The 23040-nt window shown below is 38.8% G+C and overlaps 1 protein-coding gene across 2 annotated transcripts in view; it reads right to left on the reverse strand.

The window, feature by feature from the left end:
• Positions 1-22178, reverse strand: part of LRFN2 (leucine rich repeat and fibronectin type III domain containing 2) — a 147147-nt gene extending 124969 nt beyond the window's left edge. The window contains exons 1-2 of one of the 2 annotated variants that reach the window (XM_021541775.2): positions 21815-22178; positions 21053-21260 (exon numbers count right to left, since the gene is read on the reverse strand). The gene's annotated coding sequence lies outside the window, so the exon portion shown is untranslated. Of the gene's footprint in view, positions 1-21052; positions 21690-21814 lie in introns of those variants that run through there. The other variant, XM_021541776.3, reaches the window with a different exon arrangement.
• Positions 22179-23040: the final 862 nt, after the last annotated feature.

Raw genomic sequence — 23040 nt, forward strand, 5'->3', positions numbered from 1 at the left:
ACTCAATGTATAGATCTTGGCTCAGTTTCAAACCCGTGGTGACTTTCTGTGCTACAATTCTGTAAACAAACTGCAGTTGCCTATTCATCAGGCTTTGCAGTTTCATAACACAGCAGTGAAAGCTCTACACTCAGGTCACCTTGTCTTTGTTGGGTAGAGAAAATCAGACAGAGTGTATAGTCTGTGAAAGAAAGGTTCACATTTCTAAATTTTCATTGCACGCAGGAACAAAATAAACAAACCAACCCAAAAGAAAAAAGAAAACAAACCCAAAACCAAAACAAGGGTTCTGATACTATAAATTTTCTGCAACTGTTTTGTATGGCTAGACTTCTTGCTACCCACATTAGCATCTCTCTTGCTGGCCCCTCTACAAACATTTCACAGAAGTGGTAAGAAATTACTTTTTCACATTTCCATTAGGAACTGAAGCAGATTTCAAACTTGAAAACTATCTTGCTGGTCAAGTATCCAGTGTTCTAACTGATGTGTGGAAAACTATCCAATTCACTTGGTTAGCTTGCAAAGAACCTTCATCCCTTCCTCCAAATGATACAGTCACTGCTGGATTTCCTACTTGTTTATCTTCGTAACTTTATTGACCTGACTGAGATCTCCCTTCTCATAGCAGAAAGCCACTGACAGAAATAGAGAATGAAAACTAGGTAAAATGTAGTTTTTGCAACAACACAAGAAGTTGACTAGAATGCTACCAGAGTACAGGGTTTCCTTCAGAAACAATAAATCAAGACTCATAAGTGAAAGTGATTACTTTTTCAGCACAGCTTAGAAGACTGACTAGCACAATAATTTAAGAATTTTTACTGCTACTTTGGTTTACTGCTTGGCTATAAATCCTGTTTAAACAATCCTAGAAGGATTGCTGCAGACCTCAGAAGCACAGGGAGCTCCAAAACAAGATGCCTTCAAACACTGGAAGGTTGCAAAATTCAGTGCCTTCCACTCCTGGAAGCTTAATCCATAAGGGACATTTCAGAAGAGTTCTTTGTGTCTTAAACTATTAGTTTCCTAGAGGTTTATTAGAAAGCTGCAAGGTCAACCAGTGCCTAAATATCTATTAATTACCAATGTTGGATCTATTGAATTTCAGGATCTCTCTAGCATGTAAGTCTGGCATGTGTCATTACTGAAATTCAGTTGAGGTCTAGGTTGAAATCTAAATCAAGAGAGTTAAATGCATAAATTGAAAAATCAATCAATCTCAGCTGGATAATTTGCAGCAGATGCTTTACACTGATCCTTTGCTATGGGTGGCATTCTCAACATATGCTCAAAGAATGTAGGAGGTCAAAAGAGGAGGAGAAAAGCCATACAGAAATATATTAGCTTGTAAAAATTCAAGGAATTATGTATTCATTTACCGTAACTGTACAAGAAAGCAATGATGTGCTAGGATCTAGTCTCTTTTATCCTAAGTTCATCTGTTAAAAATAAAAATATTTTCATAAATTGAGAAAAAAAACCTCAAGGATCCAAATATCTCCTTATGCTCATTTTGTCTATAAATAATAGTGATAACAACAACACAAAAGCTTAAAAAATGCCAAGAAAATAATTTCCTAAATTAGCATTTAGAGAGTTCAAGGGGCATAAATAAAGAAGGGTATCGTCACAGCACAGATGGATACCATGTGAAATACATGATGCCTTAAAGAGTGAATCAATTAGTCACTGGTCCATTTCTGTGCCTGTGGTACAAAACCAGTCCCAATGATTGTTGTTTCACAATGAAAAAAGCAAGTAATTTAAAGGGAAATGGTCATAGAGTAGAGCTACACAGTGCCTGAGCTGTAGGTAAAGGCTTCAGAAGTAATTGATATGGAATTATTTTTCTCAAGTGAAACCAGTGGGGCAAAAATAAGGTAAGGATGCAAAGTCAAAATAGAGATGAAGAGCTTTTGCATACTCAATGACCCCTGTGTTTTTCATCCACAATGACAACTGTGGCTAGCTGTGGCTTTGATCTCATTTTTGAGGCATGCAATTTAAACATTCACATATTATCTTGTCACCTGGTGACCCTTGTGGATGAATCAAAAGATTTAGACAGCTCTGAGACATAACTCATCATGCTTACTATTGATATCCACCTTACTGAGTGCTTCATCTACTAAAGCTGAGCACAGCTCCATCACAAAAGTGTATTCCTCTTCACCAGTCATAAAGGATTGCATATGGAAAACCCCCATACAGCCATCTAACCCCCAGGTGTTTGTTTAGGTTTATGGAAAAGCCACAATTAACACAGTTGTTGGCAGGTGTGGGTCACTGGGCATCACATGTGTCTGATCCACCCCAGCCCAGGAGCAAAGAGCTGGGACCTGGGCTGAGGCACAGGTCCAGTCCTCTGTGAGCTCAGGTGAAGGTTGATCCTAAACATATACCTATGGACAAAAGGTAAAAAAGACAAGCAGGACCAAAAACCCACATCAGATAACACCAATTTGAGATAAAATTATTTTCACTGATTTCAATGAGAACAGAATTTGGCCAGCTGGGAAAATGCCTGAAAATCCCAAATCCAAAGAGCTTTTTCCAAAATGAAAAAAGGTTGCTCAAAACCAGCTATTGTAGACCTGAGAATTTACATAGCAGATGAATTTTGAAAGCCATTTTATGCCCATAAATTCTATTGTGTGATCATTAAAAAAAAGCAAATAAAAAACAACTCACAGAACACCAGAGCACTTAGCACCTCATCTACATTCAGTATGCTGAGCACATTTGAAAAATCTGACCTTAACATATTCTCTCTAATAGGCTCAAAATGTATTTTCTGAAGGAAATGTGCTTCAAAATGTCACTAACTTTATGTTAGTGACAAAAGTAACAAGAGAGAAAAGTGTAATCACAGTCATTTGAAACTGGCTATCTAGTATGCCAAAGTAAAACTGATTATTCTTCCCTGTTATTCACCACTTTATCTCACTGTGCTTGTGCCAGATACAGGCATCAAAACTGTGATTTTTGTTTTGATAGAATCTCTACTAGAGAGAGAATGGAATTAAAAATAAATTGTTAAAATGCACGACCTTCCTCATGCAGGGCTACGAAAGACCTTAGAGCCTCAAATTAGCAGGGAAGAATGGAAGAAGAAATATTTTTATATTTGGAAAGTGCTGTACAGGTTAGAAAGATATGTCTTTGGTGGTTGAGAAAAATCTGTTCAGGTATGTCTTTTAAACTGTGAAGAGACCAATTCAAATAAAATTATCTTCAAAATTTTCTCCTATGTTCCTTACACAAATCCTTTTGCTTGGGCAAGACTGAAAGTATTTTAATTTCTTTTTCTACCTGTTAGGTTGCTGGTTTTTATTTCATCTTTCTTGTCTGGATTGGCAGGATTAGGCAAATGAGTCCCTCTTTCTTCAGGAATGCATTCTGTGTCATGGTTTTCCTGAACAAACAGGTAAAGTGATCCTCAAGTCTGGCTCTCAGAATACTTAAGCGACAACTTTTAAAAGTATATTTTAAATACCATAGTGAAAAAATCCCCAAACAGCAAAACACCCCACAAAAACCCCTGGTTAAAAACACAAACAACAGACTCCACAAAATCCTGCACAGCCTTGTTTTGAGAATCTGTCTTGGTTCAGTCTGACATGCACAAAGAGTAAAGAATATCAAGTGGTCCTTTATCCAACTGCTCAGGGACCACAGACACATGAGCACACAGGAGCACAGGGCTCCTGGAATCATGTGGTTAGGAAATAATTTTTTTTTTTTAAAGATGGTCCACAATAGTTTAGAAACTGGAGAAGGGAGCCTAAAAATAAGCAGTGCTACAAAAGATAGATTATGCCACACTCTCATCTGATGTTCAGAATGATGATTTCTGAATGCTTATGGTTAACAAGACTTAGTATTACCTACTGTTTCTTCACAGCCACCTTACAAGACCCCTCACCTCTACAAAACAGAAGTGGTTTATTTTAAACCCATTGAGATGTGCAAGCAAGAGCAGAGAATTTGATCTGTTTTCCCAGAGAGGCAAAAGAGTCCATCTGCCACAAAGCTTTACTGATGTCTCTTTTGTCTACCAAGAAGCAAGTCAGTCTTCCATGTACATCTATTTATAGATAAAAAACATATATATATATATAATTCATCTCTGTGTGTATATGTACATATATATATGTGTGTGTGTAAAATCTTTGCTGGGAAGTATCAGCACAAAGGCTGATATGCCACAATTGCCCTTCTTTCAGTCTCCTGGTCATGCACAATGGACAGACATGGTGAATAACAGTCAAAAGAAAAATAGAGTTGACATAAATTAAACTATATGAATTCAGGTGATACAAAATGAGGCCATTAATGGCATCCCTCTAAAGGAAGCTATCACTGGAAGGAGGGGTCCTGCTTGGCCATGAATATCATTATCTTGACAAATGGGGTGGATGATTTTGCTTAAAGAGAAAGGAGGGTAGATACTTTTAAAATTACAGCAGTAATTCTAAAGCTGAATGGCAGGTTAAGGCTCCATCCTCACTCACAGCATATAATTGAGGTGCTATCATTACCTCATTAACCAAGCACACTGCTGTATGCTTGGAAAATGGCCTCTAAAGGGCCACTGACACCATGTGAAGAGTTTTGAGGAAACATTATATTTAGGGAAAAATATAATTATTCACCACATGTTTTCTTACTCAAATGAAAGGACCACATTGTAAGACACAAGCAGCAGACAGTAAGAGCAGCATGAATGAAAATGCACACAGAGAGAGCCATGACAACACTGTGAAAATTTGGTCCTGGTTATTTATTGATGCAGTTGTTCACTCCCCAGGAACATATCCCAAGCAGAACCAAGAGACAGTATCACACATCTCTGCTGCAGCACCACTGACCCTAACCCTATTCCAGGCTTTGGGTCTCAATAACAATGGTTATATCATCTCTTCCTCATCTCCAATATTTTTCATGCCATTTTTTGGGTTTTGGTCAGCTCTTGCAATTTTCCACAGTCAATGGTGTCAAAATTCATACAAAATTGAAGATGGGGAAGCGTAGCAGTCTGAAGAAAACCACACAGCTCTTGCACTGGCCCTGGAATCACATGTATGAGTTTTGTGTGCTATCAGTGGCACTCCAGAAGAGATTTTCTTTGCTTTGTATGAACAGGCTTACAACCACTTACAGCTGCCTGTTAGAGGGATAACCTCCTCCCCTTCCTCACCTAGGTGTCCCCTGATTTCCATGCTGTCCATCTGGACTATCTCCTCCTGGCCAGGTGCTGTCACAAAATGATGCTTCTCAGCCCACTTAATTGTCCTCAAGTGACAGATGGGATTTGACTACAGCCGGTAAGCCATAAGTACATGAGGCAGATGAGCAGTTAATTAGCAATGCTAGTGTTTCTGTGCAAAGAACTACAGAAACTACACATCAAAAGATGGCCTTATCAAGCCACTTAGTCCATCTTCCCTCTTCTAACACATTTCTTATCTCATGCAGCACATTAAAAGGTTTGAGTTCCCCTGCGCCCAATAAGCTACTTTTAAAATCTCAAAGTTTCTATCAACTTTCCTTAGGAGACTATTTCATAGCCTAATGAATCTTGCCGTCAATAAATCTTTTCTTTCTGTTCAGCCTAAAGATAGTTCTTGAAATATTGAGCAGGAAAGAAAAAAAAAAGGGAAAAAAATCTGATAACTCTGTAGAACAATTTCTAAAAATTGTACTGTGCCTTCATGTTTCCTAGGACACATTAGCACTTCTGCAAATGGTTGCATTAGAAAAAGAATCAGTGCAGTTTTCTCTTGGGGGTGAGTTTCATTTAATCCTACCACAGAACACAAATCTAGATCTTCTGATTTAAAAAAAAAAAAGAAAAAGAGAGTGAGAGAGAGACAGCAATAGGGTGGAATTCAATGGGGTAATCCTTGGAAGAAAGGCAGTGCAGTCTTAATTTCTTATACTGCAGGCCAAAACCCAATGGTCAATGCCTATGAGTCTATCCAAGAAGGGAGTCTCACAAATTCATTTACTTATTATTCAAAATATACAGAACAGACTGAAGAATTTTGGCTAGACAGTCCCCTCCTGGGACCCAACTATTTCATAAAATAACTCAGGATTTCCTTAGGTTTTCAGAGTACCTTGACAACACCTGAATAAATATTTTAAAAATTTAGCCTAAGAAAAAATACTGGAAATAAAGACATATTTTAATAAATAATTTATAACACATTTAATATATTTGTTCCATATAACAGCCTTCCGATGTTCTGAGTCTTGGGAATTCTATCTGTGGTTTATTTACTAAAGAAATTTAACAGAACAAGACACAGCAGCCAAGAAAGAAATGAGCTCTTCTGTCTCTTCAGTTATCTCTTTGATAGTTCTTTAGTCTCCCCCCACATCATATTCTGTCTTGGTTTAGAGGATTCTCTCTGTTCTTGTCTGTCTGAAACGTCTTCTCTGAAAGATCCTCCACCATCACAAGAAAAAAATTCCTTGGTAATGCAAGGCAGGTGCCAGTGAATAATTCTACCCACATGAAACTCAGGTCAGACAGATACTAAATTCACACCAAAAATACTAAATTAAATCAATAAAAGTTAAAGGAACCATATCTGTTTATTGGTCAGATGCTTACTTGAAAGAATTCCCCCTATTTGCCATACCTTCTAACTTGATATGGGAATTGAGCACCATATGCAAGAGCTCAGACTCCTGCACAATCCAACCACAGCCTTCCAAATGACCTCTTGTCTATACACCCAGATGCTATCATTATTAAACTTCTAGAAGAACACTTTCACATGAGAGAAAGAAGAATGCTCCTTCTTTTTTCACCTTAAGAGGCACATAATACCATTTAAACTTTTTTCTCAATAAGCAGATGAATGCCTACCTGTTCAAGCTCAGCAGCAGCTTCCTCGTGTTCACACCAACACAGCCAGCCACTGCAAGTATTGAAGAAGCCCAAAGTGCAGAGAGAACAATTTTCACCTAACTGGGAGTGAAACACTATAAAAGCTACTGGAAATTGTTGAGCCAGAGACCACGATTATATCAGCATAGTTTCAGAATCTAGGGTGCTAATAACTTACTCAATTCAGCAGTGAATCTTTATCTCCATATTCTGGTAGAAGATCACTGCTTCTGCCCACATGTGCAAGCACTGAGTAATTTGCACCTCTTTGCACCCTGCTGGTGCTCAGCTGTGGACTCAGCCAAACACAGCATCCTTCTGTGCCATGAGCACCATAGGAATCAGTATCTTGAGTCATATCAGTCTGAACAAATCTGAATCATGTCACATCTATGCTATATCCAGCCCACTATCTTGTCTCTAGTAGCTAATAGGGAAAACAATCAAAAAACTTAAAAGCAATACAAGTCTTTGGTGATAATTTCCCAGAATACTTTCTCTCAGATTTTTAGCTCCTTGTGGTGCAGCCAACATCGTTAGTTGAAGATAATGTCTTTGTGTGTAAAAAAACACCATGCTTTTCTCTTGTTTAGTTCTCCAAATGGTCTATAAATCAAAGCAAACAATTAGAAATCCCTAAATCCTGCAGAAAAGGGTTTCACAGCTTTTCATTATCCCAAGGTAAATAATGCTTCATTATTTTTTTCTGGACCTGTCACTTGCCAGTTTAATCTGTTGTCCTGTAAGACTTGTATTGGAAGAGACACAGAACAAATATATTTTTCATGGTCTTAGATATCTTTATCATATCAAACTAGGGTAAATTCCTTTCAAGCTGCAGTATTCAATCATTCTTTGTTTAAAAGCTTATCCATCCATCCATGCTCTCCTTCTCTGCATTTTTTCAGTTCCTCTTCTAGGACCACAACTGTGCAACATCATTGATGAGAGTGCTGTAGTCTCTTAACAGCTGAAATTGCACCCAAATGGGCTGATGTAGACACAGAATTGTAGTGGTGGATCTCTTTTAGGATCTCTTTATCACAGTGGCAACAGCTGATTTATTGTCACTGGATAACCATCTGCAGTACCACTCTGTACCAAGCAGAAAAGCTCACACAGCACTTTCCAGGGATGCTCAGTAGTCTTACAGGCTCTAGACCCCTAAACTTTAATTTCTCAAGCTAGAAAGTACAGGAAGACATCTCACCAAATAAGGAGATGTTTGTGGCATCAGCTAAAATCTCTTCCTTCTTCTATTCTGCTTCATTATACAGTAAAATAAATAAAATCATGAATGAATCATCACCTAAAAAGTCTCAGGAAATCACAAATCACATGTTTATTGATGACACAGTGAGTAAACCATCTATATTTAATAACTACTGCTCTTCTTCTCTTATGGATTATGTGTGTTAATCACGCTGGAGATTTTTGAATATTTATTGTTGTTTTTGTCTCTGCTGTAGTCATCATATATTAGAAGCTTTCACATCAAGAAGAACAAGTAAACATGCTGCTGCTGAATGTATTATGGGGGGAATTAGAGTGAGACATTAAAATGAAGTTTTTAACAGGCAGTGCACCTTCATTCAGCTGGATGTCATGGGAGATGAAGCATGTCCAAGTAATTATGGGAATTATCTGTGCAGCTAACAGGCACAGAGGTCCACTATCCTGTTTTTGGTAACTGAGTTTGGACAGCTGAGACAGGATTGCAGTCTGTAGTAGGAGGGACTACTTGCAATAGAGACAAACTGCACCAAATGTGAAATGGGTGATCAACAGCTGCAATGCAGAACTTTATTTCGTTTGATGGCTTTTTTTTGTTTGTTTCTCAGTGCAGGCTTAAAGGCTGTCCTGTAAAATTGATAAGAAAAGCTTTGATCAAGGACTTAGGTATTTTTCTTTTCTGAGTTTACATAAGTAAATATAAATCTTCTAAAGTACAAATTCTACTTTTTTTTTTTTTTTTTAAATATGAACCATTTATGAGCAGTTTGCATATTTCCTCAGTGAATAACTAGATCAACGATCTTAGGTCACCTGAGCACTCTGATTTTGCAATATGGACCATTTTCACTACCAGAGACTAAGGTTATGTTTACATGCACAATGAGGAGAGAGAGGTGAGAAGTTCTTGGTCTCTTTATCTGAAAACTAAAGGAATAAGTCAACCATGAGCTGACATAAATTACATCCTTCAGAACTTCAGCTGAAATAAGGAGCCCTAAAAATTAAAAGGCCAAATAAATCTTAGGTGTAGCATAATAAAAGCCGAAAAATTGTGTATGTAATATGAATAAAAGGTTTCAGTCCATCACTGGAATAAAATAATTATAACATTTGAATTTCTCCTAGTGTGAATTTCATCAGTAATTCAGTATGCCAATCCATGATAATAAGTAAAATATACATGAAGAAGAGTGGGTTTGCCTGGATGTATGCTTGGATGATTTCTAGCATCCCTAGCAAGATGGAAAGCTTAGTGTAGCTATTTCTGCTTGGTTTTTTTGGGTTTTTTTTGTTTTTTTTTCTAATTCCACTTGCTGGTATATCCATATCCCTCCCAAATGAGTATTAAATAAACATAGCAAAAATAAGCAGGAAGATAATGCATGTGATGACTATTTTCTTCAACTCTATTAGAGCATGTAAAAATTGTACAAAAGAATTCAGTGTCTCCCACTTAAGCTAAGGCTTGCTACTTGAGCACTGTTTTCATAACAGTCTTGCTGAAATGGAAAGCCTAAATGAAGCTCTCCAGTGGGCTTGCTCGTGTAGGCACAGCTCACTTTTGCTGCTGCAGCTCTGGGATTTGATCTGTTTTCCACCCCTCTGGCTTAGCACTACTTCACCATTGCCTCAGCAGGATGACAAAAGCCATTTTGATGGCTAACCTGACCAACAGCTCTGCTGCAGGCACTGTGTGTGATCACAGAGAAGTTTAAACCAAAACCTACATGCTAGTTTTCTCAGCCCAGGAATGGCAACTCTACCTCAATTTACATGGGAAGCGCCGAGGACCAATTCATTGGCTCAGAGTTCTGGGTGGAAGATGTGCTAAAAGCCAAGGGAGTGTTCACTGCAGGGTCAGCATGCCAACATACAGTCCCCAAAAGCTCTGCACTCTGGGAAGATTTTGATATGAACTGTCAGGATCCCCTCATTCCCCTTTGCCATGGCTTAGAAAGATGAATCACATGTTAAGGACAGTCCCTAACACATTTAAAACTGGAGAGGTTGCAGGTTCACTATTACACATAACAGAATATGAACCATGGACCATGCAACAGCAATTTTAGTATGAAGGATATCGAGCTGCTGCAGGTGGCTCCTCTACCACAGGAATCTTTCTTACATTTCTCAGCTGCTTCTTTTACTTTTCAGTTATCACAGAGCTTTAACAGTGAACTCCTTAATTCATTGATGATCATTTGTGTCCCCTCTCAGCCCCCATTGCTTCTGACTCTATTTCAGAGGTTAATTTGGAATTGTGACGGTCTGCTTTGCCTTGGTACAAATCTCCGACTCAAATACCACATGTTCCTTGCCATCTTACCTTCATATTTCCTGTCCTATTAACCTTAAAGGAAATTCAGCATTTTTATAACCTGTTATATTTGGAGAAGCCTTTGAATTATCTGTTCCCTTTCTGCATAACCATCCACAAAGAACAGACCTACCAGGACAACAAAACAAAACAAAATAAAAAGGTAAAAAGAAAAAATTCTATAAAAAGAAGTGGTGTTATTGCTGTATGGCTATCAGTGAATGTTAAGAATTATTGTGTAGAAATTGTTTAGAAATATTGTTTAGAAGAATTATGTTAAAAAAGCATAATTTTATCAGAAATTGAGAGAAAATTTTGACTTATTTAGATTAGGCTGTCTCATTAAAATTTGACGAATATCTGCTTTCCAGAAAATATAAGAAGTTATTTTCTGTAAAAATATCATAAAATGCCACATTAAAGCTTTAAACGTGATGTAAAGTTCAATTTCATTTAGCAACAAACTCATAAACATTCCAGCCAAAAATATTTTAAAAGACAGAACATATGAAGATATCGTTGAATAATATCCATCCCCGCTCCTCCTACAACATACTCAGGAAGATCATTTGGACAAAAACCTATTCCCTAATGAAAAAAGTTCATAGCATGGGTTAGGTTGGAAGGGACCTTAGAGATGAGCTTGCTCCAAGCCCCCTGCCATGGACAGAGGCAGTTCTACCAGCCCAGGCTGTTCAAAGCCCCGTCCAAACTGGACCTGAGCACTTCCAGGGATGCGACATCCACTCCTTCTGTGGACAGCCTGCTCCAGTGCTTCACCATGCACACAGGGAAGAATTTTTTTCCTAATATCTAAGCCAAACCTGCCCTCACTCAGTTTGAAGCAATTCCCCCTTGTCCTGTCACTGCCTGGCCTTGTAAAAAGTCCCTCTCCGCCTTCCTTGTAGATTCCCTTCAGGTATTGGAAGACCACAGCCTGTTCCAAAGGCAGAAGTGAAAAGCGGAGTTTATACCCATGGCCAAGAATGCATCTAACCGTATGTACACATTATACATAGATGTTTAATTATTTCAAAAATGGAATTTAAAGGGTCAAAATTAATAAAAAATACTTTTTTTTGAGCTGAATTGCCATATTCTTATTAAAAGGAAAAATATATTTTCTTTCAGTTGGACTCATTTCACTGTTCCAAAAACATTTATTGAATCTGAAGTAGAAACATAATGACCCAAGCATTTAATTTCAAATTACCATTTCCATTTTAGAAGTAACCTAATGTATAATGTACGAAAGGGGAAATTGGAATTTTGGAAATGTACCTTTCCAAAATTAAGCAAATTGAAAGTTGTTTTCCCTTTTTCTTTGCAGTCAACTGTGGGCTTTTGAAAACCTTAGTAAGTCCTGTAGAGACAGTTTCTTGCAAGCCTACTTTAAGTCTTTAACCAAAGCCTTATTTGAAAGGTTTTGCTTCCTTGCTCAGTTTTTTCCTGAAAATAAATGAAAATATTTTAATACACATGAATGTCAAAGGGGCTGGTACTGCCATTCCTTTCCCCTGTGAGATGCTAGGATTTACTGCATATCAATTTTAAAATGCACTAACTATGGTACAGTCTACATTTTATTTTTATTAATTTTTAATAGTGGTTAGAAGTATCAAAATAAAAAAAACAACTAGTTTTTATTATTTAATTCTTACTTTATTTTTTATCTCATCCCAGGGTATTGCTGCTTCTCTGAATGACTAAAACACCTGGACATTTGAATATCACACTAGACAAATAAGCTCAGAAAAAATAATGGAAATCCCAGTGACCAGTATCTGTTAATGTCACCAAAGCTTAGCATTTATCAACAGAATTTTAAGGAATCAACTTTCTCTTGAGCATCAATTTACAAAGGCCTACTAGTTAGCTCAAATATCCTTTTCTTGTGTGAAATAAATATGATTTTACTACTTGATGCCCAGTAAGCGTTCAGCAATATCTGCTATTTTATGATACAATCAAACAAAAAGAACTGTGTGTTGGCAAAGTAAATGATTTTTTCTTGTTCCTGTTAAGACTACAGAAATAAAAACAATTTTTTTTAACAAAAGGATGCAACAATAGAAGGAGCATAAAATAGGCTACAAAATAAATTTATAGCTACAGAAGAGATTGTTTTGAAACAAAGTGGAAATTATTCTGAGAATGACAACCTAAGATCCCATATTCTTTCCAAACAACTCTCAGATAATGCTTTGTTTAAATGTTAGAAAGTCTTTGAAAATGTAATCAGGGATGGAAGGAATGGAAGCAAAGGTCCAAAACTGTGTTCTTTTGTTCTTAAATGTTTTTGCCACCCTATGACTAAAGCCTCTGCAAACATGGTATAATCAGCTTGGGGCAGGAACACAGCCTGGCTTCCCATCTTGAAATACTGTGACTGAAGAAACATCCCTCTGAAATCAGACCTGATTTGCTGCAAAAATGAAGTCTCAAAGTACAATTTGCCTTTTACCTGAGCTAACAAGTCAAGACAAATTTAGGAAGAACATCTGGCTGTAGAGTTCATTTTTGCTCTTCATGTACTTGTCAGTAAAAAGAAAAGAGAGGAGTGATTGTGAGAAATGTGAGGAATGATAGTGAGAAAATTACATTGTGTGCTAAACTTGGGAGGCTTTCTATTTAGGATTTCCTAAAAAGATACTTGGTTTCTATAAAAGGACTTTTGTGAAATACTGCAGTTTTAACAAATGTATTAAGCTCATCACCATTTCATGAGAAAACAGCACCTGCTATTAAAAAAAAAAAAAAAAAAAAAAAAAAAAGTTGAAAGCAACTCCTTAAAGTGAACATGATTAGACTAGCATATAATAAGCAAAAAACCTATGTAAGGAAAAGAGAGAGCACAGCCTAACAAAGACTTTGTTCTCAGGTCTTTCTGCACTGTGTGGTGAGATGCTGTGCAATATATCTGTGTGCAATGTCTACCCCTATTAGGTCTCAGTGCCAGCGAGGTCACCACATGATCTCTCTGTGATTTAATGCTGACTACAGCACCATGGGAGTAGCAGGATATGTCAAATGTGAGGACAAGATCAATGAGCTGTGCTGGAAAGAACTGAAGCAGCTGTTACTTGGCCTGAGGGTATTATTTATTTTTAAATGTAAATCCTATAGTTGAGATAGAATGTGGTATAACTTTGATTTTTCCATTCTGTGGTAGGACACTGACATAGGATAGAAGTCACCAGTGCACAGAAATTCCTATCTCAATGTCCTATCTCAACCTTTCTACGGGAGGGTGGATTTGTTCCTTTTCTTGGCACAATCCAAAATGTAGGGAGGTTTTGTGAGACATAGACCTACAAGGTCATCACAGACATTTGTTTTGCTGTTCATAGCATTAGAAAAATGAAAAAGTTGTAAAAGAGGTAAATAAAAACATAAATAAATAATCAATGAACGTGAAATGCAGCCATTAGACATCTAGCATAGAAGGGAAAATCTCAGACCATCATCTGCATGCTCTCTGGAAAAGATAACATAAGAGGGACCTGGTATATTTTAGAGGGTTTTTCACATTATTTTGAAAGCTTGTTGCTAAGTTCTGCTAGGAATTGAGTGGTTCATCTATTAGCTGATGATAAGAAACTCTTTATGTTGAGTCCTGAGGAAAAATAAAAAAAATAGTTTCTTCACTCAACTCACTGATCCAGGGAGGAGAAAGACTGAGACATCAGAAACAAATGCACAAAGGGCTTGAGTACATTTTGTCATGTTCACCAAAAGGCTAGAACAGGTTAGATGTGAAAAATAAAACAACCTCGAGTGTCTGAGAGAGGTATCAGCTACGTACAGTGTGACCAGTGACACACATCTGTCTTTAGCCTAGCCTCGTACTCTGACTCAGTGGAAAAAAGTGTCATACCAATAACTAAACAGACAGAAACCTCTCTTTAGCTTTACCACAGCTGATTTTGCTTTCTGTCTTCCCTCTCATCCTACCCAAATTTCTCCAATTGTTCTCCCAATGTTACTCTCTTTGCTCTCAGGGTATTTGCTCTCATGAATATGCATCAGGCTGCACTTCAGCTTCTCTGCTCTGACTCTCTGTCAGTATGACCAATTCTCTGCAGTTCACATGAAACTGCTGTCAGCCACCCCTGGATCTGAACAAAAACATCATTAATTAATGCTCCAGAAACTTCTCTCACCAGCCAGAGACCTGTTGGGTCCAGCCAGGGTTGGGTGAAGGGAGACCATGGAGAGGAAAGTTCATTCTCTGTGAGACTCCTGGCCACAGAGCAGAACTGTGGAGTCCATGAACAGCCTTGCCCCTCATCCCAAGAAGGTAGCACTGCCAAAATGCATCTGTGGAGCCGTGAACTGAAGATGTAGCTGTGCTAATAAGGAAAGCTCACACTATCCTTCCAAAGTGGGTGTCAGCTGAAGGATTCATGGCTCAGTGGGCTAGTTGGTCATGTGAAATGGGATTAGTGAATACTCACATATCTCACAGAAGAATTAGTCAATTTTCAGAGATAATTACAAGATATTTTGATTATAGGCAGCTTTCAAAAAAGAAAAAAAAAAAAACACAACCCTGTTGCCCTGATTCTTGGGATTTTCTAAAGCCTTCTGAGTTTACATTCTGTTAGAGAACTTTGTCACACAACTTTCTGTAAACAACCTATTGTTTTGCATTCCTCCATAGAGGTGGATAAATTTGATATACTAGTAGTTTGTCCAATGTCATTGGAGAGGTGGCACCTTCACCCTCCAATCCACTGTCACCTTTGAAAAAGTGTAAATGCCGGAGTCAGAAAATAAACTTCCTCTTTTTCACCTTTGCAATAGCAGCGGCTCGTGTCGTGCTTTCACGTGTCCTAGAGAGACAAAACCCCAAAACAGAACAACAGAAAAAACCCTTGATCTTCTTCTTCCTGGGAGTTTCTGTGAACAAACACATTTTCCCATTTTTCTACTGAATATTTCCAAAGGAGATAAGTTATCTGACCTGACAAAAGGGAGAAAGTGCAGTCAATAGTTTGGAGAGCAAATAATCAATGTTGTACCCTTATTTAAAAACCAATATACAGTAAATATCTGCCAGCAGCAGTGATAACATTCACTTACACTAAAGATAAGTCATACAAAATGCCAACTACTCCTCAATTTAGGAAATCAACAAAATGGTCTGAGTCCAGATAATTTATTTTCTGTCAATACAGTTTGGTCTTTTTCTTTCTCAGTTTAGTACTCTTGTTTCACACCCAAACCATGCAGAGCTTTCTGCGTATCACATATGTTTAGCTATTCACAGGAATATCCACAAAGGGAAGGAGATTAAATGTCTACTGAAATGATTGGGAAGGCTCTGATATTTATCTCTAAGGAGAAAGACATTTGTTGTTGGCTACTTTTAAACCAGACAGGGAATGCTGAACAAGTCATGACAGGCACTTTTTAAATTCGACTTTTCCTTTTGCCATTTGACTGCTCATTGTTTTCATTCTGTACTGAAAGGGCAGATAGATTTTTTTAAAGGCTGTTACCTGAGGGATCTAATATAAATCCTGGCACAGCCAGTTCTTCCTTTGTAGCACCCAAACAGGTGCTGCTCTCTTGCTGATAATCACAGCCTATCCATCCTGCCACTGCAGCAGAGCATGTGGCATGTTTAAGACATCCTCTCTTCCTTTCCTGTTCTTAGATTTTATCTTTGGGCTGTAACAAAAGGAGGATTACTCATTCTGACCAACATGTAGACTGAAGCTTTTCTGAGGAGCTTAGGCATTACAAAGGAGTGGCTAAGGGCTTTTGGTAACTGGTGCCATTTTGAGCCTCTTTGCTCCTCAGCCTGTTAAAGCAAATTGCTCCTCTAAAGGCAGAGGAGGAAAGATTCCTTGTCCATCAATGCATTTCCTCCAACCTCAATTGTGCCTGGCCACCACCATCCATGTGACTTGATCAGATTTAGGTTTTCCATAGTCTTTCCTTCTCCCAGACAAGTCAGCTCAAACTCTACTGTCCTAACTGGACAGCTGCAGCAATTTATCTCAGTCCTGCACATAAAGATCTATGCACCACTCCCACCTACCTCTTCTGGAAAAGAGTCACACTGGTGATTTTCTGCACCAGTGCCACACACGTGTTTTCCAGGGATTTTCAGTGCAACATTAGCTCTATTAAAATAGACAAGATGCTTTCAGCCATCATGTACTTTCTGTTGATTTTATCCTTAATCCAGCTTCTGTTCTGCTCTGAATCTGCCGTGCTATGCACTGAGATGCACCAGCCCTACCTCTCACCTTCTGACCAACCATTGTCCAGGACCCTGGATTTACTGCTATTCCAGGACCCTCTCCTTATCTCACCTCTTTCCATAACCCCACAGTGGAAGCAGATCTGCCAGAGGATTAGGGACCTGTTCCTTCTTGAGGTGTGATTAGCAGAAGCCTCCTAAATGCTCCATTGTGCTGCTTACACCATTGCTGCAGCTATCCCCTCCTACCTGCTGTTATTTAGCTGCCATATCCTCTCAGTGTATAAGTTTTCCATAGCTGGAGAAATTATTCCAAGAGCAAGCTCTCAGAGACCTTGATATCTCACAGCATTTTTTGCCAAGACACCCCTAGAATAATCCCATTTGCTGAAATAAATTGATTTCCAGGTAAGGTTTGGCAGGCAGAAATGTTCTGGTTCCTTGAGACAAAAAAAAATTACAATGTCTACAGTTTCCTTGTCCCAAAATTAAGGTATTCAAGCCTTCTAATGAGCCAGAGATGTTTAATTCCAGTTCAACTCACAGATTTGCTTGTCCTTTAGCAAAATGGGATTTTATGATCAAGTTTCATATGAATTATTTTCAGTTTTCATACAAAATGCATGAACTGGAAAGAAATAGTAGAAATTATCTTCTAGAAATAATGTAAGGTAAGGTGTTCTGGAAATTTTGTTCCTAAAGTTTTTTAGTCAGGGTATTCCTATGACTGATCATTTCCCAATCATGTTTCTGTCTGTTAAAAATATTTTTTCCTGCAAAAACAAAAAACATTTATATTGGAAAACTCCCACTCAGCTCTGCATTCTATGTAGGTCAATAGTGATTCTGCATGGGGGCAGACCCTGACAGCACATCTTTTTCTTTCTCCCATGTTTTAAAATCAGCACTTTTTTTTAACTGAAAAGATGTTTTCTGACTTTTAAGCTGCTGCTGCTCATTTTAGATGCTGAAGTTGCTATCCTGGATTTGTCACCAATATTTTTCCATAAATATGAGGATATTATCAGAGACCCATATCATGGATAAAACAAAGAAAATGACAGGAAGAGAGAAAAATCAGAAAAAATGTCATATTAATATTCTGAAGTACAGTGACAATCACTGATCCAAGGGATGCAGAAATACTTCTAAATGACACAATCTTTCCCAGTTTTCCATGTCACATCACTGTGGGCCTTCTAATGGCATATTTAGGTATGTTGATTCCATGACAAGGTTTGTGTTTAGCCATGCAGGAGGTTTTTGTTCCTAGAACCAGAAATATCACAGGGTTTCCTCTCTGTGCATTTTGGGTGGAGATGGGCAGGGCATAGGGGAACAGCTGGCCCTTCACTGCAGCACTGCATCACTGTGATTTGTGATCTGTGGGGTTTGTTTTTATTCTGGTGCACTCGGATGAAACCCTGTCTTTTGTCACAAGTTTCAGTTGATAACTGGGAGCTGTTCAAGCCTTTCCAAGCACACGTGGCCTCTGGACACACTGACCGAGTAAATCCCAGCCCCTTGGTGAGATCTTCAGTTGCTAGAATTAGTTGCTAGAACTAGTTGCTAGAATTAGTCAAAGTCTACATGGTAAAAGAAAAGAGGGAAAAGAGAATACAAGCAATGGCCTATTTGGTGTCGGGCAGTAAATTCCAGCCATCTGGACTGGTTTGAAGGAGACACAGATGTCTTCCTTTAAAAAGAGTGTTACTGCTTTTCAGGTCAGCACCTAGAAGATAATTAGCCTCTCTACAAAAAGAAACCCATGACAGCATACTTGGACAAACACAAAGAAAGTAAGGCTGAGTGCTCAGGCCAGAAAAAAAAAAAAGGACTGACTACACATTTGGAACAAATTATCCCTCTTCTCCCACAGGTGATCTTTGTAGGTCAAGGCAGAAATGCATTAGCAATGCAAAATGGGATTTGGGAGTGAACAGGCACTGTCATCATCCCATCCCTCACCTCTGTGAGGGTGGGTAGCAAACGCAGCCTCAAGGGTTTTCGGTCCACAGGTTTTTCAGCAGGGAGTCAAGTCACTTGAAGAATATTCCCACCTACTATGAGTTAAACCATTAGAATTTTGAATCAGTCTCGCTTTTTGCCCACAAGTACAAAAAAAAAAAAAAAGAAAAGAACTGGTGGGAAGGGGCAGATCAGATGGGTCTCTAATCATTCCATTGCAAACTTGAGTCAGTGGTCAGATTCCTCAGCAAAAAGAGGGAGCAGAAACACTCGGACTAGGATTGCTGGGGGCTGTCAGCTCGGGTCCACCTGAGCAGAAAGCAAAGTGGAGGCTAAGGGGCAAGGCTACACATGCCATTTGTACTTCCCATTAGGAAAAATTGTCAGTAATGGCCCAATTATACATTTAAACAAGAAGCACCAAAGCTGTGAAGTGCAGCATGGGGCAGAGAGGACAGCAGCAAGCAGGGGCTCTGAGGCTGGGTCACATTTCTCACCCTTCATGGTGCACCAAGAGGGGCCAGCTTGACTGTGTGCCAGTGCCCTACACAGCCAGACACTGGAGCACATCTGGTCCAGAGTGACCCTAAAGAAACCAGAGCTGTGCTAGGGAGAGCAGATCAGACACTGTCTCTGATCCAAGAGGTGACACAGATCTTTGCTGGCTTTCATGGGTCAAAATAGCTTAGCTTAGCATGAATTTTTTGCTACCTGTCTCCTGGCATTGTTTATTTTTTGCAACCCCTCTGTCACTGAGAATTAGAAGCAGTTCCAGGGAAGGTCTGGATCTCTTCCCTGTGCTGCTGCAGCTCTGAGCAGAGCGCACATGAGAAGCACTCTGTTGTGCTCAAGTGGTGATCTCTGGGCAATGCAAACTCACCACTGACACAGAGCAAGCTGTAAACAAGGGGACTGCAACCAGCCTGAAACGCAGCAGGAGTGGAAGTAATTATTTGTCTCTCTTCTTTCTCATCACAAGCCTAAATCTGCCTTAGTACGGTCTCTGTACACATCAAGGTCCAATAGGAAATTGATCCCCTGCATGGCAATGTTTCCTCTTTCTGGAGGAACAGAAAATCCCCATGAAAATTACGTTGCATCTGCTGGACTTACCCATGCTGAACATTGTATAATAAAGTTAAGAGATTTCAATTTAATTAACTGTGACTTTATATACTGATATGATGTTTACTGTTTCCCTCCCTCTCCTCATCAAAAGAGTTTTTCTGTCATAGTAATCCCAAAGATTGAATAGATAAAATAAACCTTATTTCTCTTAATATCTCCATGGCACGGCACCAAAACTATTAAAACAAGCAGTCTGAAAAGAGAAAATAATTCTTGCTTTAAATCAATATTATTTATCTCTTCTGTGTTGGTAGGAGTTACCCAGTTTAAGAACCTTTCCTTACATACACTACCACAACTGATCATTTTACATTTCCAGTGACTAATCTACCATACTGGGACTTGTTGACTTCACTGACAATTTCTTTTACCCCATCAGTTCCTTTTTGTTTTATTCTGTCATGCACTTCCTTTGTGTCCTAAATATGTGCACACATCCATGCAAATCAGAGAGAGATTCAGTTTCCATTTTGCTCTATCTTGTACTGTGCTGCCACTTAGATGCTTCCCCCACCCCAATTCTCAGTACATTTGATCTTGCTGAGAGCATATATGTCTGCTGACGTCAGGCAGACATGACAGAGCATATACCTGTTTGTGTACCCCATCCCACTCATGCCCACCTTGCCACTTCTGGACATCCAGCACCGGTGGCATCACCTTACCAGGAACAACAACAGCCTCTGTGCCAGCAAACACTGAAGTGGGTGCCACTGCCCCTCCACACCCCTCACTCCCTTCCCTTCTCCAGCTGCTCCTATGCCTTCTTCTTCTTCTTCAAATTACATTTGCCAATGTCCTCACTTTTACTCTCCCGTTTCATACACAGCAGAGTTGATCTGTCCAGCAAAGTTCTTCCTTAGCTCTGTAGGATTTATTAATTCCTCAGAAAGCTGTAATTGCTTTCACTCTATTCCTCAGTTCTTGCTTTATTAGAAACCAAATGATTATCCTTTCTTTTAAACATTTTCCATCACTGTTTAAAAACTATCATTAAAAAATTCCTATTGACTCTAAAAAAATATTGCTTTTGAAGTGCCTTTTCATACCATGAAATGCAGAAAACAAACTGAGATCCATTAATCTACATGAGCAATCTTATCTAAGCTTACATGAAAAGGAAGATAAAGTTATACATTTCTACAATGCTTTAAGATGCATGACTGAGACATTTTTTGCCATTAGAGGTAGCTGTCTATAAAATGTTTTGGGTACATATCTATATATAGTTTATGTTATAACTACACAGTTTATACATACATAGCAAAAAAAACCTTGCACTTACCTTTGAGAAGTAACATTTATCCCAGGTTTGGTAAAATAGTCTCACACAGGTACTTAGACCTTCTTTCTATTCCATGCATCCTTTTTTTGAAAAGAAGATAGAATCAGAAAAATCCCAGTTGATCTCTAGCAACCCAAAATGTAGGCAAGATTGTTTGTCAGATGCAGCCTGATTCAGTGAAGTCCGAGCGTGTCAATCCCTGAGACTCCTTGTCCAGTTATATCCAAAGCACGAAAATAAAAAAGAAAGGAAAAAAACAGGAGAAGAAAGAGAATAAAAAAGAGTGAATAACTTGTTATTTTCCTGTGTGATTTAAAAAAAACCCCAGTCTTGGAGGACTAAGCAGCCTGCAGGATTTTTGAGCGTTCTGATCCTAGTGCATCCCAAGGTAAGACATGCATTTCAGCACTGCAAGTCTTCAAGTTGATACAGGCAAGCCCAGCTGCTGTGTGTGTGTGTGTGCTGTGTGCTGGGCTGGGGGGCTGAGCTGTACCGGGGGGGAAGAGAGACAGGGAGACACAGGCACACACAGCCATGCAGAGAGGGAAGAAGGAAAAGCAGCAAAGTGGAGTGATCTCACAAAGTGCTCTAGATGGCAGAGCCTGCACGGCTTGTAAGGCAAGCAATGTGCACACACAGGGATAAAAAAAAAAAAAAAAAAAAAGAAAAAAAAAAAAGAAGAAAAAATAAGGAAAAAAAAAAAAAGATAGAGAGTGAAAAACCCGAGAGAACTAGCAGGCAGCTTCAGGAATTTCTTCTTACCTCTTCTGACGATGCAACATGCTTTGTACTGCATAGGAATCCGTGCAGGCACGACTCAGTCAGACCCCTCACCTCTGAAATATCATAGGAAAGGGAAGAAAACCAGAAACCAGATGAAACAAGGGTACAAAAAGAAGCTAATAAACAAGTAAGAGTGTCAGGGAGGAGCCCTAAGTGGGCAGGAGGCAAATAGCTGGTGTAGAAAGAGGCATCCAAACTCTCGGTCCTAACAGAGATTGGCTCTGTAATTATGTGGCAAAGCACTGCCCTCTAGGCTATTGCATAATAATAGAAACCTAAGCTGTGTAGACACAGCCTGACATGCTAAATCCTCAGGAGCTACACTCAACATTTGTCAGTAGAAAGCCTGTCAGTCCTCTGGGGGCGGAGGAAGAGGAGGGAAGACAGAAGAGAAGAGAAATTTTACTGCAAAATGCATAAGCTGCAGTTGCAAAGAGCTTTCAGGTGGTGCCAATGCTTGAAATGTTATAGTGGAAGTCATATATATCTATCAATGTAGGAAAAGATAGATAAAAACCATATGTGGAGTTTAGGGATGTAGTTTAGTGGTGAATTTGGCAGTGCTGTGTTAACAGTTAGGTTTGATGATCTCAAAAATCTTTTCTGACCTAAACCATTCTGTGATTCTAAAAGCACTGTCAGCTTCATTCATTCTATTTAATACAAGAAACAATTTTCCCTTAATATGTTTTAGAAATTTAAATGACAAGGAGAAGAACATGTTCAGGGGTTGCCCGTGTTAAATAGTATTATTTCTAATGCTGATGGCAGGAAAATAGTAGTAGTTTTCCCTTTCTACTGAACAGTATTGTAATGTCTAAATCAAACTTGAACTTAGGTAAAAGAACTCGTGAAGATTTATGAGCCTTTCCCATTTACCAGTGGGTTCCTCTCTCTGGCTCTCCTGACACAGAGACACTCATTTTCTTCTGCCTCTTTTGGTTGAAGAGGCTCCTAGACAGAGCAAGGGAAAATATGAGCACTGACTATACAAGAGGAAGAAAGAATCCATCTTGTTCAACTTACTACACACCAGTATCAATACATCAACAGAACGAACAACTAATAAGGCACATGGAAGGAATAGAAAAAAACAAACACCAAAAAACTCACAAACCAAGAAAGTGCCATCATTTTGCAGTCAAAATTTACCTGAAAACTGTGGCCCTGGGTCACACCTATGGTCCATTTAATCCCATGTCCTC

Source organism: Lonchura striata, chromosome 3 (genome assembly GCF_046129695.1).
Source record: "Lonchura striata isolate bLonStr1 chromosome 3, bLonStr1.mat, whole genome shotgun sequence".
Lineage (NCBI taxonomy): Eukaryota > Metazoa > Chordata > Aves > Passeriformes > Estrildidae > Lonchura > Lonchura striata.